The sequence below is a fragment of the Aulonocara stuartgranti genome (genome assembly GCF_965226115.1).
Source record: "Aulonocara stuartgranti genome assembly, chromosome: 2".
Taxonomy (NCBI): domain Eukaryota; kingdom Metazoa; phylum Chordata; class Actinopteri; order Cichliformes; family Cichlidae; genus Aulonocara; species Aulonocara stuartgranti.
In genome coordinates this window covers 38,567,467-38,580,277 of record NC_138940.1, presented here as the reverse complement: position 1 = coordinate 38,580,277, position 12,811 = coordinate 38,567,467, and positions in this window count along the sequence as shown.

The window sequence follows — 12,811 nt, the reverse complement described above, 5'->3', positions numbered from 1 at the left end:
TCTCTGAGTGAAAAACATGCAAAGATGCATCAAGTGGCTTTTTCTCTGACTCCCGGCACTGTTAAGAGCCTCTTGTGTATTGAGACTCCAGATTAGAGGCGGTTTTCAATGATGGCATTGATGCTGTTGTCACTCATCAAAGCTGTGTGCTACAGAAACTCTCCAAAAGCTCAACCAAACCATCTGTTCTTGGCAGTCTGATGGGACCTGGAGAGAGATAATCCTCCACCACTGCTAGAAGTTAAAGCACCGAAAATGCCGACTGAAGAAACACGAAACTCACGAACACCCAGCTGAGATATTGATGTTAACGCTTATGATGATCTGACCTCAATGTGTTCACTAACTTGTACTCCTGAAACAAAACAGCTGAGAAGCTAAAGGTTATGTAAGAGAAACTCTTTTAATTCAAGTAACTCTTTTTGCATAACACAGCAGGGGCTGACCCTGTGCAGTCAATGTAGTTAAAGTGGAAAAGAAGAATACATTTAAGGAATAGATGCATTAATAGGGTAATATAGCCAAAAGTACACGTCAAGGAAAACAGCATCAAAGTCCATTTTAAATGAGCTCTGGCCATAGAAGATGGCTGGATGCTGTTCACATATGGCCTGTTCTCAAGGCTTTAACCTGCATTTGTGAACTGTGTTCACAGGCAGTGACTTCTGGAGGTGTTTCTGGGTCCATGGTGTGATTTCACTCCCAGAACCATACCAGAGGGCCCCTACAATCATGGGCATCCAATATTTGTTTTTAGCCTTGTCCTTTGGGCGCAGAGATGAAAAATCATAGCGATGATAAAACATTATAAAAAACAACATACACGCACATTGAAGTCTAGGCACAGGGAAATTATTAAAAGTGGACCAATACCAGTCACTCACCAGTCCTCAGCTGAGATTGTGGGATGACCAAAAAACCCTTGGCTGAGGACCTAATGTTACAACCGGTGTCAGAGGATCTGAGATATATTTTGATCTAAACCCAGAACGGGCTTTAAAAGTCCTCAGAAAAATCTAAATGAATTCTGAAATTAATGGCTGGCAAATGAGAAGAAGCTACAAGACGAAAAGTGTTGCATAATCAGCACAGTAGTAATATTACATGTTACTGTATATTTCTCAAAAACTAAGTTGGGGGAAGCATGTATAATGAAAACAGAAGACGTCCTGAAGTGGAGCCTCAGAGGATGCCACATTTAATGGGAACTGGGGGAAAATGAGCAATTTCATACTTTGAGCGAAAAGCTTCTTTCTCTTAAATAAGAGTTAAAGCGCTTCATCGCTGGGCTCTTAAGATCAGTTTCATCCACTTGGTTTCTTATGAGCGTGTCATATTCAGTTGTGTTGAAAATCACACTGAGTTCTAGTAGGACTACACTGCATATGAACTGAGTTGAGAAGGATATCATTACACACCCTTACAAGAGCCGATTCTGTGCTCTCTGTAAAGGCATTCAAGAGTAGAGCAGAAAAAGCTTCCTTCAAACATTGCACTGGAAAGATGTCTAGGGGTCAATAAGAAGAGTTCATTAGTGAGATCACCTCTGATAGTTGTGAGGATGTTATAGGCTGGAACTGCTTATGGTAATGTTGAAGGATGAAGCTCTACAAACCCAGAACCAGGGAGAGAGATGCTAGCAGAGGTGTGGACTCGAGTCACATGACTTGGACTCGAGTCAGACTCGAGTCATTAATTTTATGACTTTAGACTTGACTTGAAAAAATGTTATAAGACTTGTGACTTGACTTGGACTTTTACACCAATGACTTGGGACTTGAATTGGACTTGAACCGGTTTACTTGAAAAGACTTGATATTTTACCCCAAATATAAAATTTAACATGCATATTATATAGAGATTGAAAATGTGACGTCATTCACGGGTAGAACCGCAAAGGATTCTGGGAACTCGTGGCAAGCGGTACTAGCACACGCAGGCTTTCAATTAAAATCAGTCACACAGCGATAAAAAGAAACACAAAAACGCCAAGAAGCTGTTGTATTATTAACTGCAATAGCCGGTCGCATGACAGCCACGGGAAGCCGACGGGTAAAGAGATCGGTTGTTATCGGATTACGTCGTTGAAGAGAAATTGTTCGAGCCATGTTTCCGAAGTAACAAAGAGGCGACTGGATTGCAGCCATTCAAAGATAAAATATAACGTCCCAGAACACTCCAGCTCACAGGTTAGTCTGCTCCAAGCATTTACACGAAGGTCAGTGTTTTTTAGTAGTTAATACGTCATTTTCATAACATAATTGGTGATATAGGTTACAAGCAAGTCTGGCGCTGAACAGAAATTGTCGCGCTATGCTCCTTTATTTATTGTGCATAAATAGTGAATTGTCCTGACACAATATTGCGTTTCGCTTCTGTTATTATGGTACATTGACAAAAACATATACTTTTATTCACAGGATAAAACAGTTGTTTTGTATCACTAATTGCCCAGTACGATTACAGCATACAGTATTATTGTCACTGCTACATTTCTGTGATGGGTACCAGAAATTATTTCCACTACTAATTAATTACCGTTGAGCTCAAAGGTCCTATTAATAAACTGTTAAGGAATGTGTATTTATGAAGACGATTTGTGAGACTGGTAAACTTATGATACTTACGATGGTCTTTCGTTCTACACGGTGCATTTCAAGGTCCTGCACCCATCCGTCGGTAAACTGTACCTGGGCTTGTTGCAGTGACCTGAAGTTACTAAACTTCATGAGTGTGTGCACTCACTCCAAGAACCGTATGATTATAAATATGCATATAAATATGCTAGGATGAGATAGCTGACTTCATCTAACTAGCAAATGTTGTCCAGGCTACGTTGGTGATACAGTTTTTTTTAATGTGTATGATATTTTTGTCATGCGATTTTAAAGCTGGTCCTACAACCGCATCCAAGAATAACATGCAGCTTATCTCAGAACTGTCGGTGAAAATTATTCTAGGAGCTAGGTTTAATTGAGCTGCATTTTAAAGAGGTGCAATTTCACAATTTGTGTATATTTTCTAAGTTCACTATTTTGTCATGTGTTGAGAAAAACACAGATTTTAAAATTACATGGTCTAATATTTACATTTAGCATATAACTGCAACATTATTTTTTCGTTTTTTTTTTTTAAAGACTCGAAAGGACTTGAAATTCAAAGTTTCAGACTTGTGACTTGACTCGGACTTTTACACCAGTGACTTGAGACTCGACTCTGACTTGCCTGACATTACTTGAGACTTGACTTGAGACTTGAGGATAAAGACTTGAGACTTACTTGAGACTTGCAAAACAATGACTTGGTCCCACCTCTGGATGCTAGCTCTTATATTTTCTATTTTGTCAGTGAAGAAGCTCAGGAAATGCTCTCATGATTCAGTAGAGATGTACAGAGCAGGACCACCACTGAATAAATCCACTTCAAGCAGATTTATAGCAAAGAAAACTATTTTAGGTCTGTTGGCATCCACATTAATTAATTATTTCATTATTCAATAATCTTCCTTGGCTTTCGTCACACCTCTTCACAGTCACCTCTCTTGACACCTGGACTTTGTCTTACTTCCATTTCCACTTAGCCCGTCTGTATGCTTGTCTTAGGGAGCAGGTGGAGTCATTTAACCAGGTGCTTTTCTTAAGTCTTTTTAATTTTAAGGGGGCGACATAGTCCCCAGTGCCATAGTAAGAGGCATTAAAGAGTGTCAGTACAGGAAGACAGCGCAGCTGAGGTGTGAGTGAGTGTGAATGTGTTTGAGAAAAGTCTTCCTGGGTTTATGCACTGAGCTAAGGAGTGAGGCTGGGATGGGGAGGAAGCAGGGCAGGGCAACAAGGATTTAAACATAATCATGAGATGATCGGAGACACGAGATAAACCAAGGTCTAGTTTTGCATTTGAATTTATAAGTATCTTTTGCCACAGAGAGTACCTTACATTATTTTGTGAATTGTGGTTGCTTTTGTGCCAACAAGGTTATTGGTGGTCTGGTCTGCAGGGCATTGCATTGTTGGGGGTTCGGATAGAGACTGTTGAGAAAAAAAAACAACTTAAGAATGCAGCAAGTTCATTATAAGATGGATTATAAGATATTATCTGCCATAAGTCTTATTTAGTCTTTTATACAGGGTCATTCTGGTTCTAGTATCCATGTTTGAAACACATGAACTTGAAGTAAAAACCACTCCTGAGCACAATCAAAGCATTATATCTAGCAACCTTCCAGTTTGTTTAATCACTACATGTATCTCAACAATCATATCTGCAGACATGTTAAGCTTCTTTTCAGTAATAATCTTATTCCTGAAAATGTGTGGGATTTGATGACACGATGAAGCATTAACATCACACAATTACACATCTGCTCAACACTTCGCCGCTCTTAAAAGCTGATTTTAATTTAGCTCAGTTTTGCCCTGAAAAGGCCTTTGCAGCTCAACAACTCAAACAAAGCCCTTTCATCTTGTATATTGTTGCTTCTCATTTCCTTGAAGGCATCAGTTCAAAGATTATGAAACTGTGTTCATCTACAGTCACTGCGTGAAGGGTGTGAAAAGGCAAAGAGATTCAACCCTTTGTTTTCTGATGAAACATTTTCCCTCAGAGCTGAGCATCCTGTTTTCCTCCAGTGTTCACTTTACCAAACAAGACGTAAAGAAGAGTGAATCTGACATAGAAAAGTGCCAGGATCTTTAACTGTGGCTCATCTGTGCCTCAGCAAACAGCCAGAGTGGGCTTGAACAGAGGACAAGCACCATTGGCTACCTAACTACCTGTAAGCCAATCACACAGTCACTTTACTATGACACAGTGGATGCACATAAGAGCAGGAAATCTGGCTCCAAATAGATAGATACGACACTCAGTGAAATCCAGCATAATTTGCATTTCCTTTTTCTTCCCCAACAAGACACAGCAAGCTTTATGTTTCATGCTCTGGGCCAGCGGATGTACTTGACAATTAACATGTGAAAAAGGCTTTGTTTACTTCTATAAATAATTTGGTTTATTATTCACTTGGGAGACAAATGGGCATATTCCCCATTATCATAAAGTCACATTGTGCTATGTAATCTAATGAGTAAATGGTCCTCTTTCTCTCTTCATATCTTTCTCCTATATTGGTGTAATACTGTTGTAATTATGCATAGCCATTAGCTCAAAGTGACCTAAGCAAATCTGGAAAATCCATCCATGTTAGACGAAGTATTGTTAGTGCATGAAATTGTTATGCGATGACTGGACAAAGGGAGCACGATGTAATGCCAAAAAAGTAAAAATGGTTGAATCTAAACCATAAATTATAACCATAATGTTTGAGGCTGTTTCCTCCTCTTGGCCCCACTTGTCAGTGATTTTTTCTTATTCTGATCATCTCAGGCATAGAGCAAGATTTAATCTTCTGTTTTTGCTGGTTGCTGGGTTCAGAAGACAGTTGTCTCAAAGGAAAGTGGCCTTTAAAGACTGAAAGATGTCATTTCAGACAATGAACTACAGGGTTGCACAATCACTTAATATAAGAGAAATGTAGATTATGATTTTAGTGTCCCCAAACAGCTTCAGGTTCAAAACCCTAAGTTCATAAGTAAAGAACACATTTAGACATTCACGTGTATAAACTGTAGAAAATATATGGAGTAAACCGTAAAAAATGAGCCCCTTAACTCCAACTTTAGTCTTATGCACAAAATGAAACTGAAAAAAGAAACAGCTCGTTTTGGACCAGTAATACATTTAAACAGAAATTAGGATTAAACAAGTAAAGCACAGGACCTACATTTGATTCAAATCTGTCTATACTATGTAATAGGGAATCGTAATTATAAGATCTTTGAGGTCCTGCTACCGTCTAATTTGTCTGTAATTAATGAACCAACAGATAAAGAGGTTTGTAGAATTTGGTTTCAGTTGTGTGAGATGTAAACATTGTATGAATATCGGTAGGAAAACAATTAATTTAAATATAAATCATCAGTGTTTTAAAAGGTAAAAAATCAACTTGCATTGTTGTCAAAGATATGGAGGTATAAAAATAGTTGATCACAAATTCAGAGCAATAAAGAACAGATCAAAATGTAATTTACTGAATAAAATGGTGAAGATGGTTATAGAAACTAAGGTGGTGGAAATGAACAGCAGTCTTAAGCTAGTAGGTGGATTGTGAAGATCTTTAGATGCTTTCTTTTCTCGGTGGCAGGCAGCAAAAACATGGATGTTGCAGGGGAGATGGAGAACAAGTCAAGTAGTAGATTTATTCATAAGCTGAACAACAAGACAACAAAAAGTTGTTCAAGGAGCAGTTTTAAAAAATGATGTTAATGTATAAAGAGCTGTAGTCCTAAAAGTGATTCACAAGGAGTTTCCATCTCTGAGATTTTATATTTTCTGCCTTTGAAAGTTTACTTACTGTGCCCAGGTCGAAAGGAGTTAAATGGTGCTGATCCATTGGTTTTAGTGAACATATTCCACGTACTACTGTTAATTCTTGCAGCCATATCCTACTAAGGACTAAATGCAACATTCAGAGAAATACCTCCTTGAGTTTATCTTTCATTATTCCATGTTTTTTTCCAAATATTCATTACCATGTAGACTATGGACACTGTGAGAACTGGAAAAAGTGGTGAAATTTTGACTTGATGGTGAGGCTGGAGGTAAAGTGATTCGGGTGCAGTGTCTGGGAGATATGATGTATTCAACAATTCATGAATTCATTTTTCAGTAGTGACATTCACTGACTGACTCACTGATGCTCGCATGAAGCTGTTAAAATTTCAGCACTTCAATTAAATACTCATGCTACTGAAAAATACAGCCTAGACAAAGCACCAGGTACTAGCAGTCTCTCAACTAAGGCTGAAGTTCAGCTGCATCACAATGAAAACGTGTTTTTTTTTTCCACGGAGAAAACAAATGAATTCTTCCTGAAATAGACATGAGGCAGTAGAAGAATTAAGCCGGCATCAAAGAGGCAAAGCAAAAGAACACAAAGTGCTAACGCTGCTACAGATCAAACCTTGATCAGCCTTTGACACCCTTGCATAAAGAACCGAGGATCGGAAAGAAAATCAAGGTGTTTGCTTGCATCATTCACAATGACATATATTTTGATTGAACTGTCTAAAATGATTGCAAGTTCTGCTCTAATCAGGTCACAGTGGTCTTGACTCGTCTACCATGACAGTTTCTGCATGCATGTATTCGAGTATGCACATTTACTGTACATGCATCTTTTCATGCTGGGGCACAGGCCTCCTTTTCTAACCCAGTTGTGTCTGGATGATTTATTCAGTGACAAGTACAGTCCCTGTGAAGATTGGCCTGTAATGACATGTCATTTCCGTGGAGGAGTTAAGGGAGGAGAGGAGAAGAAAGGAGAGGAGAAATAAGTAGAAAAAAGGGGCAAAACAAACATTTTGTCAGGGTAGGTTTTTTTATTTTTTTTCACCCCGTCTTATCCTGACTTGATTAGCACTCTGTTCACTCTTTCTGTCATTCCACTTTAGCGTCTCCAGCTAGGGTAAATTAGAAAAATAAGAGGAAACGTCAATGAAAAACAAGCCACACACTAATGCAATCAGACACACCAAAACTTGCTCTCCATCCCTCTCTGAGTCACACTGGCATACACACATACACACAAGTGGTTTCAGCAGCAGCAAGAACAGCAAGTACAAGGTCCAGTTTTAAATGGACTTTTACTTTCACTCCCCATACTTTTAAACAAAGATCGGTAGTTTCTACTCTTTACATTTTCAGAACAGCCTCGTTACTTTTGCTTTAACGGATTTAGAGGGAGTCATTATTTCGTCATTGCGAGCCTCCAAACATCAAGCCTAACTATGCCTAAACAGGAACACATGAAGGGCAGTCCTGTTCAAATTCAAATTCAAATTTTATTTGTCACACACACACAACCATACACAGTATGACATGGGGGTGAAATGCTTGTAGCTGTACAATGCCCGACCATTAAATGACAGAAGAAAAGTTTTACAATATTTACAATTCGTTCATTTATTAATCACTTAAGGTTAAAAGTGGGAAGGAGTGTTTTAGTTGTTGTTGTTGTTTTGTTTGCCACAACACCGGCTGCAGATGTTCATAAGTGACGGTTGTGGTACTTCAGCATCCAGCCCTAAAGAGCATAAAGGCAGCGACTATTTTATTCTAGTATTATTCATGCTAGTATTTTATTTTAGTATGTAGCAGAATGAATGTTTTATTTCAATAATCACATTAGTGATTAGTGAGCCAATCACATTAGTTTTTGTTTTTTTAATAGTAGCTGCCATCTGAGTATCCCTGACTCGCTCACCTGTTGCCAAACACATCCGGGCTTCGGTCACTTGACTTTCCTCGTGGTCCAGGTGGGAGTTGCGTTCATGTCGCTGCTGCCTGGCTACACTTTTGTTGGTTGGTGTTCTGTGGAGATCACCTGCCGATTATTTCCCAGAAGCCTCACCTCAATTGCTGGTATGCGTTTATTCTGTGCCAAGCCTGCACACCAAGAAAATCTACTGAAGCTCTCAGTAGAAATTATTGTGACTTGTAATTCCTTACCCCACACTGAGTCATTACAACCAAAGACCTACCGTTTACTTTCTCACTTTGAATACATTTCAAAGCAGGTATTTTTTTTTAAACTTTGAGCAAAGAAGTTGAATCAGTACTTCAACTTTTACTGGAGTATTTTTTAACTGTAGTATTTGTACTTCTACTTAAGTACAGAATGCGTATATTTTGGCAACTCTGATAAAGGGAGCTGATTTGATGGACACTGCTGGCATGAACCTTAATGTATTTTATGCATCCAATATTTCACAAGAATAAAATTAAAAAGAAATAATTGAATAAAGTTCAGTTGTCAAACCTTATGATTAAAAGGTTCATAAAGGGGACATTTCATTCAGAAAATCATCTTTACCATTTCAGGAGCACATGCTCAATTTCAGACATTGGCTACGTTCTCATACATTTGTTTTTGCAATGTATGAGAACATAAATGTTTTTTCTAAATAGAAACGGAGCATTATAATAATGAATATCCTGCTAAGTTATATATTAAGTGTGATCAAGTTAAGCTGCGTAAGCCACTGTGATCCAGTGCCATGATCAGGAACTTTGAAGTAATAGTTTAACAAGTTAATGGTTGGAAATTTATCCAGTGCAAAAGTGGTGATCTCTAAACCCTGAGGCAAACTCAAGAAACCCTTACTTGTGATGTTAAAAAGCGGGTAAAAAAACATCAATGTTCAACTATATATGTATGTAACATTAATATCCAGCATTCAGCCGGAGGAATATGTAGACTTTTAATAAAAAAATACTGTATTTCATTCTTGGCAGAGTTCTGATGAAGAGGCAGGTCCATTGTCTTGCTGACATGTAATTTTCTGTACAACAAATTTCCATCACTTACTGGCTAGCAACTGTATATGTAGTACATTTATGATATGAAGTAATATTGGCCTGGACAATTTCTCACTCAGCCTGTGATTACAAGTACTCGAACACAATGTAAATGTAACCATTTTAACTAATGATTATGGAAACTCAGCTTGAGGGGTATTTGCAATTCTATTTTTAAAAAAATGCCGTTCACTGGCCGTTGGAGATGCTTAATTGCCTGAAATATGTTAAGTAGGGACAGCTCTTCAAAGTCATCATCCCTGTTCGAGCAGCTGTAACATTTCCAATGGCTGAGACAGATCAGGAGGATGACAAGCACTTTAACCTTTTTAGAGGTGGTGGCTGAAACATATTTAAGGGGACAGTAAGGGAAAATGATTGATTGTTTGCTGTGAGAAAAATTGCTGGTGGAGGCTGATTGGAGTGTGATGCTTGTGTTGAACGCTCAGGTACTGCTGCAACACAGTTTCTCAAGGGCAGTGTTCCCAATGACCAAAGAGGGCTGGGGGAGTGTGATGAAGCTGTGGCTTGACAAGTGCCATGTGAAACACAACATATCTGGTGACACTGTTCATGTTGATACTTGTCAGTCACTGGAAAAATAGTCATGAAAAAGCAAGAGGGTCCATTTTTTCCCTTTTCTTGACAGCATCTCCTAGACATATATATCTTGCAGGTTTTGTCAATAGTGGGGGAAAAAAAAAAAACATGGGAAAAATAGGTCGCAGCAACATGTCACTGGATTATTTAAAAATTAAAACAGGGCAGTGAGTGCAAGTTATTCATAGCTTAAATTAACATTGTGCTTGCACTAGCTCAGTGAATGCAATTTTTATACCCTGCCATCACGATTACCAGGTGAATGTACTTCTTTTCATGTTTCTTTTGCATCTACTGGAGAGGCTCACAAAGGTCAGTCAAGGAAGAGCACTGACCTGGAGAAGCATGATCCTCTCTGAAGCCTCTCTGTGTGAGGATCTAAACGTATTCTACGCTAGATTCGACACAGCGAACACCATGAGACCGGACAGTGTGCGCACCGCGGATGACGTCAGTGCGCACACTGTGTCTGAGGAGGATGTGCGGAAGTGCTTCAGGAAGGTGAACGCACGCAAAGCTACTGGTCCGGATGGGATTCCCGGCCGCGTCCTCAGGTCATGCGCGGCTCAGCTGGCTGGAGTGTTCACGCACATCTTCAACCTTTCCCTCTCTCTGTCTGTAGTCCCAGCCTGCTTCAAAATGGCCACCATCGTCCCTGTACCCAAATCCTCCACCATCTCCTCATTGAACGACTGGCGACCTGTAGCCCTGACCCCCATCGTAAGCAAATGCTTCGAGAAGCTGGTCAGGGACTTCATCTGCTCTGCACTACCCGACTCACTGGACCCTCTACAGTTCGCATACCGCCACAACAGGTCCACTGATGATGCCATAGCCCTGACACTACACACTGCCCTGTCACACCTGGAGAAGAGAGACACGTATGTGAGAATGCTGTTTGTAGATTACAGCTCAGCATTCAATACCATCGTTCCCTCGAAGCTGGACAGGAAACTGCAGGATCTAGGACTGAGCAGCTCCCTCTGCAGCTGGATCCTTAGCTTCCTGTCTGACAGACGCCAGGTGGTCAGACTGGGCAGCATCACCTCATCCCCCATCACACTGAACACTGGTGCTCCACAGGGGTGTGTACTGAGCCCTCTCCTGTACTCACTCTACACCTACGACTGCACAGCCACTAACAGCTCCAACATCATTGTGAAGTTTGCAGACGACACTACAGTGGTGGGTCTTATCACCAACGGTGATGAGACGGCTTACAGGGAGGAGGTCAGCGCCCTGACCCACTGGTGTCAAGACAACCATCTCACCCTCAACGTCGCAAAGACAAAGGAGTTGATAGTGGACTTCCAGAGGTGCAGAGAAGTACACACCCCCATCACCATCAACGGCGCTGCTGTGGAGAGAGTGAGCAGCTTCCGGTTCCTTGGTGTACATCTGGCTGAGGATCTTACGTGGTCAGTACACACAAACAAAACAGTGAAGAAGGCGCAGCAGCGCCTCTTCTTTCTCAGGAGACTGAAAAGATTCGGCATGAGCCCCCGCATCCTCAGGACCTTCTATCACTGTGCCATTGAGAGCATCCTCACTGGATGCATCACCACCTGGTATGGCAACAGCACCGCCTACAACTGCAAAGCTCTCCAGCGAGTAGTGCAGTGCTCTGAACGGATAATTGGAGGTGAGCTTCCCTCCCTCCAAGACATCTACAGGAAGCGGTGCCTGAGGAAAGCGGGGAGGATCATCAAGGACTCCAGTCACCCCAGCCATAAACTGTTCAGACTACTTCCATCAGGAAGGAGGTTCTGCAGCATCCGGTCCCGTACCAGCAGACTGAGAGACAGCTTCTTCCACCAGGCCATCAGACTGCTGAACACGTCATAGACACCTCAGCTTCACTACTGGAACTTCAACATTATGCACTCCACACTGTATATAAATGCCACTTGTTTTGCACATATTCAACTCTGTATATTTTATATATTTTATTATTATTATTATTATTATTTTATTTTTTATTTTTATTTTTTTACTATTTAATTTGTAAAAATGTGTATACACACCACACACACACACACACACACACACACACACACACACGTAGGAAAATATTTAGTATACACATCCAGAAATGCATACACTATTATATATTGTACATATATTTATTAGTTTCAGGTTGGCCATTCTTGTATTTTGCTCGTTTGTGTTGTTGTGTTTGCACATCTCTGTTGCTTGTGGGGCTCGCACACAAGAATTTCACTCGCATGTGCTGTGCCAGTGTGCCTGCACATGTGATGTGACAATAAAAAGTGATTTGATTTGATTTGATTTAAAAGAAGAAGAAACACTGCACTGATATTTGCTCCAGTGACATTAAAAACTTGCAGCTGCTTCATGAAAGAGTCGGGAATAGCTGGCATTAAAGCCTGTTACCTGCTTGGAATCAACACTGGAGAAATGCTTTTCTGAAGTTATTATATAGACTTGGTTCAGAAGACCAAAAAGCAGAAAGTACACACAAATCTATTATCTGCTGAGACCCAGTGTCACAAAAAGAGACCTTTTGAGTATGTCTGTATAATTAGCTGCAAAATAATCAGGGTAAATGACATATAGAAAACAATGTTAGCTGCTTGTGTGGACATTTTTATGAATGAGTGAGATGTTTGGACAAGGGAGGTGGGAATTGCCAGATTAGAGGTAAATGAGCAAGAAGAGCTTCTGTTTAAACATGGTAACAATAATTAATTACACTAATTGAATGGAATTTGCATTGTTTTTTAATATTAACCTAGAGAAACATGGAATTTTAATAACTATATAGGAAAAAAAAACATTCAGG